Source organism: Argopecten irradians, chromosome 1 (assembly GCF_041381155.1).
Source record: "Argopecten irradians isolate NY chromosome 1, Ai_NY, whole genome shotgun sequence".
In the NCBI taxonomy this organism is placed as follows: domain Eukaryota; kingdom Metazoa; phylum Mollusca; class Bivalvia; order Pectinida; family Pectinidae; genus Argopecten; species Argopecten irradians.
Genome location: NC_091134.1, coordinates 25814118 through 25822149, shown reverse-complemented (window position 1 = coordinate 25822149; position 8032 = coordinate 25814118).

Sequence of the window (8032 nt, the reverse complement as noted above, 5' to 3'; positions counted from 1 at the left end):
TTTTCCAAACCAAATCAATAAAGGAATCCACAGTTTTCATATATTCAGCCTGATTTAATTCAAGGTAAATGAAATTCTGGCCTAATAAAAGGGGGAGGGGCGATTATAGGGGTAAATACAGTAAATCTCTTTATTTACTTGAGAACAAGTTTACATTGGTTTGTATTCAGACTACAAGGAAAAAAATGTTTAAAACCTGACAGAGGAAACTTAAAATTAGATCTGGAATTTTTTGTTATTAAACAAGATGTTAAACACAATTCCAACTTTTTAATTATGGCTGAAATAAATAGTATAATTTCAAACATAAAATTAGATCTGCTCCTTTATCAGAAAGCTAGATGATTTGCATGTGGAAGACCAAGAACAAAGTTTTTGTATTTCTACTTTATCACCTTTTATGAAAGTGATATTATGATATTGCTAATTATTGTATACTTAATGTACAATAAAGAGAGTCTTTTGAACATGGCACTTACAGAGTAAATATCAGTCTCTTCTAAAGGAATGAATCCATCTTAATTCAAAATTTGGTTCTAATTTTGACATAGCCAATTATGAATGGCATTTTAAAGGTGATGCTATTTTTGAGTGGCCAAGCTAAAACCCAGTCTGAATTATTAAAGCAATAATAATGATAATAATAGACTTTATTTTTAGTGATAACACTTTGAATCTGAGACTGGGCTTCTAAGTGGTTGACATAAAAATATACAATAAGCAATGAAAAGAGTTTTTCAGGAGGAAATAATACCTATATTTTTACTCCTATTGGAATACAATATTTAAAAAAAGAAACGACATAATTCAGGAATCAAAGGAAATGTTGTGACCAATATACAGTAGAGGTTTTTTAATGTGCCACTGAGGATATTAGAGATATTGTTTTCCACAGAAGTAAATAACATTTGATAATGGACCTTATTATTTAGAATTTATTTTTGTTGTCAGATTTATTCAGTTTGATTGAAATTAGCTATTCTGCACTTTGTTACTATGCATAAATGGAGCAAAGAGACTGACTTAGAATTCTTATAGAATTATGGGTTAAGCACAATAGTTTATTGTTTGATAGTTTTTTCATCCAACCACAAACAAATGCAATATTTTTCATCGTTACAAAACTTGAAATGTTTATATACCAAAAACATGTATGTAGAATATTGGATGATATTATGTATGCATTGAACACATGGACATGCTTCATCTGTCCAGACGTATAATAACAGGTGAAGCATGCACCTGCTTGTGCTTTGAGCTTGAACTTTAAAATTTGGCTTTTGATTTAACTATATTGGAAAAAAATAGAAAATGTAAAAAATATTCACATTAACAGATCTTTGCAAGTTTGAAAGTAATGTGGCAGAAATGGTGCACTGATGTGAAATATGAAAAGCAAATTGTCCATTAATGTTTATTCTGTTAAAGCTATGATATAAGAACAAATTTACACTGCATATATAATACTCATCCCTTGATAGCAACAATAGGCTGTGTCGGGTATAGGCCATTGTGAGATAAGAGGGTGGGAAGGTTGTGTATTTCCATGGCAACTCCTCACAATCAACATTGTACAAATTCATTTATACTGTACCTCATATAATATGTCTTTGAAATTTGACCATTTTATTTACAATTAAATGTTTTGTCTTGAATTTTGAATTAGAATTCAAATTCAGTATATTAATAAAAATCTGTCTCTACAGATAAGAAAAGATGTGCTGTTTTCATTTAAAACTATTTAACCATGCAAAATTAAATGAAGTGTAAAATTTTGCTCCATTTTAGGGTCACTTGGTGATAAGGAAAATATTTTGCTTGAAGGTACCTTAGGGTCAGCTGCATATTGTATGCTATTTAGAACATCAGATTTTTTCTAGGCTTGTGGTAGTTTTCATTGCTTAGGTCTTAATTAATTTAATATTAAGAGTAAAAATGATACTACAGCTTTACCTTTATTCATGGGTTTGGATTTCAGGTCAACGACCTAATTCAGCATTTGTTCTATTTTAGCTTGTGATTGATGTTTAGCACTTCATGTAGTTTTATGAGAGAATCAAGCAACATGGGTACTGCAAGTAGTTTGTTAATCTTAATCTCATGACAACCTAGATCAAAATACTTTTCAAACATTTGCTAGCTTGAGATTAATGTTAAGCACTACATATGGATCTCAATATGATCTACTAAAGATGATTACATCCTAAGGTCACATGGGCTGGGTATTAAGGATTTGTCAATGCATAGCTCAAAATGCTTCCATGCACGGCCCAAATGGAAGTGTCGCAATGCATTGTCCAAAGTAGAAGTGGCGCCATTCATTGCCCAAATCGGAAGTGCTGTCATGCATCGCCTAAAGTGGAAGTCCTGCATTACATTGCCCAAATTAGAAGTCCCGTCATGCATTGCGCAAAGTGCTGCCATGCACTGCCCAAATGGCAGTGTCGCAATGCATTGTCCAAAGTAGAAGTGGCGCCATTCATTGCCCAAATCGGAAGTGCTGTCATGTATTGCCAAAAAGTAGAAGTATCGCCATGCAATGCCAGAAGTGGAAGTGCCGCTGTGGCATTTTCATTTGTGACCGTTTTCAAGTGTAACCTGTGGCGCATTGCGCATGCGCGAAGCAAATATAATGGCATAATTTAATACACGGATTAGCAATGCTCTAGCAGACGAAATTGTGTATTACAATTATGTACTACAACGTCAATATGGGAAATGTGGACATTCTAGTCAATACATGTAATAATACATGGTGTTTACAAAATGCAAGACTTATATTTTCCTAAAAAATGTAACTGATAGCATATAAAACTTTAATACTATAGGCCTACACTCATGTAGTATAATAGAATGTGATAATGATATTAAAACACCATATCAGAAAGCCGTTTATGATACAAATTTGGGGATTATCACTTGAATACAGACTCCACCCATTTTCAAATGTGACCCAAACAATATACAGACTCCTCCCGTTTTCAAATGTGACCCTAACAATATGCAGACTCCTCCCGTTTTCAGGTATGACCCCCACAACATACAGACTCCACCCATTTTCAAATGTGACCTCAACAATATCTAGACTCCTCTCGTTTTCAAATGTGACCTCCACAATATACAGACTTCACCCGTTTTCAAATGTGACCCTAACAATATACAGACTCCTTCCGTTTTCAAATGTGACCTCCACAACATACAGACTCCTCCCGTTGTCAAATGTGACCCTAATTACATATAGATTCGACCCGTTTTTAAATGTGACCCCTACATTATACAGACTATTCCCGTTTTCAAGAGTGACCTCCACAATTTACAGACTCCACCCGTTTTCAAATGTGACCTAACAATATACATACTCCTCCCGTTTTCAAATGTGACCCTTACAATATCCAGACTCCTCCCGTTTTTAAGTGTGACCTCTTAAACATACAGGCTCTACCTGTTTTCAAATGTGACCTCAGAAACATACAGACTCATCCCGTTTTCAATTGTGACTTCCACAATGTACAGACTCCACCCGGTTTCAAATGTGACCCTCACAATATACAGACTCCTCTCGTTTTCAAATGTGACCTCCACAATATACAGACTCCTCCCGTTTTCAAATGTGACCTCCACAATATACAGACTCCACCCGTTTTCAAATGTGACCTCACAATATACAGACTCCTTCCATTTTCAAATGTGACCTCCACAATATACAGACTCTACCCGTTTTCAAATGTGACCTCCACAATATATAGACTCTACCCGTTTTCAAATGTGACCCTCACAATATACAGACTCCTTCCATTTTCAAATGTGACCTCCACAATATACAGACTCCACCCGTTTTCAAATGTGACCTCCACAATATATAGACTCCTCTCGTTTTCAAATGTGACCTCCAGAATATACAGACTCCTCCCGTTTTCAAAGGTGACCCTTAGAATATACAGACTCCACCCATTTTCAAATGTGACCCTTACAATATACAGACTCTACCCGTTTTCAAATGTGACCCTCAGAATATACAGACTCCACCCGTTTACAAATGAGACCTCCACAATATATATATATACTCTACCCGTTTTCAAATGTGACCCTCACAATATACAGACTCCACCCATTTTCAAATGTGACCTCAATAATATACAGACTCCTCCCGTTTTCAAGTGTGACCCTTGTAATGTACAGACTCCTCCCGTTTTCAAGTGTGACCCTAGCAATGTAAATATTCCTCTCGTTTTCAAGTGTGACTACCAAAATACACAGACTCTTCCTGTTTTCAAGTGTGACCCTTGTAATGTACAGACTCCTCCCGTTTTCAAGTGTGACCCTAGCAATATAAAGTTTCCTCCTGTTTTCATGTGTGACCTCCATAATATGCCATTTTGAAATGGTACCCATTCGATTCCATATTTCCGATACATATGTAGTTGCTGAATAACATTACAAACGTTTCCAAATGCATTATCATACATCGCAATAATATATTTAACCATTCGATTCCTTATTAAGGGCGTTTTACTTATTCGATTCCCTGATTACTTATTTAACTTCCAGATTTCTTATTGGTCTTTCTGAACCCCTAATCATGGCTAACAAAGAGGTGGAAAAACCTACCTCCGATCTTCATGAAAAGACAGTACAATGGTAATAGTACAACTGCAATAGCATGCAATGGTACCAGAGGTAAGATCGCGTTCCCTCATAAAATGAGAAGGGAATCCGAAATCAGCTGGACAGAGGCCTTGACCGTATAGATCATTCATGTCGATGCACCAACCATAGATTTTCCAGCGTGACTTGTCGACTCCAGAAGAGGAAGACCTAATTTAATTGATCAGGCGACGCAAACTGACACGTAAGCGGAAAAGCCTATCTGAGCGGGGCCTCCTGAGAGAGCTTCCACGTATGTAGGTGGAGGTTCTTGGGACGTGAAAGCATCGACAACAGCATTAAGGCTGGCGCAGGATATTGGTTTTTGGTGGGAGAACCAGAGGAACATACAAACATACAAACGTCCTCGAAAAACGAAGGATATATAGCTGGCATATTGTCAGAACCGGGTGGTGGTGACTGGAGAGTGTGTCCGCCAAAACATTAAACCTTCCTGGAAAATACTTGACTTAATAATAAACTGTATTTCCCAGACGAGAAGAATACGGATAGCGAGGGCACAAAACCGCGAGACCTTGATCCCCATGGCTCTCCAGATACACAACACAATTGTAGAGTTTTCCGTAGCCACACAAACTATAAAGAATCATCCAACAAGACTGCAGAGCCAGCAGAACAACCCTCATCTCCAGCATGTTATGCTCGGAATGCTATTCCCAAGACCACTCCACCGCCTGGCAATTGCCATCGAGATGATCCTCCTACCTGGTCATTGACGCATCCGTGAACAAGGTCATACTGGGATCTGGACAAGGAAACCTCCGGAGAACGTTGTCTTAAAGAGTGTACCAACGACCAAACTCAAGCCAAGAATCCCATTCCCTGCTAGGAGGAACCCAGTTTGCATGGAGGAACATCTAAAAAGATCTAATGTCTTCGAAGGGGGCCACATCTGCCACAGCGTTGAGGTAACGTAGAAAACTGAGAAACCTACGAACTTGGGTGTGGAATCAGGCGATGAACGTCAGAGCAAGATCCCTGGCCATCTCTAACGTCTCCAGCGGTTGAAGAGTAATACCCTGAACCGTGTTGACATGGTTTCCCGGGAAGACAAAGTCCTGATCATGGGGCAACCTCACCTTGGACTTATGTCTGTAAGGAATGAAGCCGACTTTGAGTAAAACGCTGGTCTTCTACTCTAAAGATTCCCGAACTAAGTGGAGCATGAGAGAATCATCTATTCCTTGCGATGCAAAAACCCTACTAAAGCCTGCAGTAGCTCGATGAAAACCAACTGAACAGTCGTGAGCCCGAAAGACATGGCCCGGAACTGGAAACTCTTCCCATTGCAAGGAAAACGAAGGAATACTTCTTGATGGGAATCTGGAAATAGGCATCCTTCAGATCCCCTGAAGTGGCCTACACCTCCTCTCTCACCGAAGCTATGATAGCCAGTGCAGTCTCTATCGTGAAAGGAGGAACATCTACGTGCCTGTTGAAGGCACTAGGATCTATGATAGGAAGCCAAGCTCCGGACTTCTTGCGGACCAAAAACATTCTGAAATAGCAGCCGGGTATGCAGTCTATCACAGGTACCTTCTCGACAGCGCCCTTTAGAAGCATGGTCGTCTGTTCCTCCTGGATGGTAAGTGTCTTTTCCGGATCCCCTGGGGGAAGTATGAAGATAGGCTTTGTTACCAAGGGTGGATCCTGTATGGTTGGAATACTTTATCCCTCCTTGACTACTTGACTATTCTCTTGAAAACAGTCGACCTCCTATAGGAAGACCGGGGCGAGGAAGGTCGAGACCTTTCTAGATGGGAGAATCGTTTCCTAACCCGAAGTCTTATCTTGCTGTAGAAGGACCATAATCTGAGATTGGAGGAGCGGTGTTGCCCTTGACGTAAGGCTTCAGCCGTACAGCAGACTAGACTTCTTATTGAGTGGCGCTGATCCATGCGAAGTACTGACCTTCACGGTCTGCATTCTTGTCAGAATAAGGACAAAAGCGACAGAGTGATCCTTCAAATCATAATGAATAGAAGGAAGAGTTCCTCCAAAAGGAGTGGAGCCAGAGAAGGGGCAGTTAACTCGTCCAGAGATTTTTATGAAAACAGAATTACACCTTGCCAACAAGAAATTAACGAGCAATGACATATGTAACGAAGCCAAACCTCTCAATACTCTATTTAGGAAGAGACGAAAATGTCCTGAAAGTCGGTCTGTTGTGTCTCGGATATCCTACCCTCAAGCACATCAGATACTCTATAGAGACAGCAGAATCAAATCAATATTTCAGAGCCTGCTAAATGGGTAGATCTTTAAAAATTTAAGCAAGTATGTGAGATGACCTTCTTCAAAATTAGTGATGGCTGACCCTACTTGAAGACTCCATTAACACTAGACATTGCCAAACAATATTAACAATATTGTCGTATTTGGAAGTTATCTGATCTGCAGTCTCTATAGAGACAAACCGTCAGCAGGTTACATACGACAGAATCTGGATGGAGAGACGCAACATCCTCTTCATCTTGTGATATTCCTTAGAACCGAACCCCATCTTATCCACTTCGTAGGGTATTTAAATATCAAATAGTTCATCAAATAGTTGATAGCAGAGTTTGAACCAATTATTATGCAATAATTAATTGGAAATCGAATAAGTAATCAGGGAATAGAATAATTCATGGAATAAGGAACTAGGAATTAACTTCACGAAAGTATTAAATATTCTTGAAAACAGCAAGAATATGCACACTATGGACGTCAAACTTGAAAACGGAAGGAGTCTGTATATTGTGGAGGTCAGAGACGAAAATGAATGGAGTCTGTATAATGTTAGGGTCACATTTGAAAACGGGTGGAGTTTTTACATTGTGGTGGTCTCACTTGAAAACGGAAGGAGTATTATATGTTGTGGGGTCAGACTTAAATGATGGGTCTGTATATTGTTTGTGTATTGCATAGGTTTATTGTTAAAGCAAACCTTTTCAACGGCAATGTGTTTGTTTCCTGAATGTGTTTTTTTTATATTCTTATAAGTTACGACACGAGACAAAATATTATGATGAATTATCTCTTGATCTCATGCTGATTTTCTTAATATTATCAAGTAGATTCTAATTACATGTATTCTCTAATTTAAGAAACTTAAACAAGTACTCGCCGTACATATTACCGATGATGTTAGTGTGTACACTTAATCATTTATTGCATTCGACCTCCGGTTGTTTTATTTTTCTCTTTACCACATTTTATGAAGCTTCTTAGCTGCTTGTTGATTAAGAGATACTAAATCACCATTTCTCCCCCCCCCAAAAAAAAAACCTATACATTTGAAACGTATTTCTGTCATATATCCATTAAGTGTTACATGGTATTGCTTTACAGATCGATAAAAGTCTTAGCCCAGTCCATGTATTAC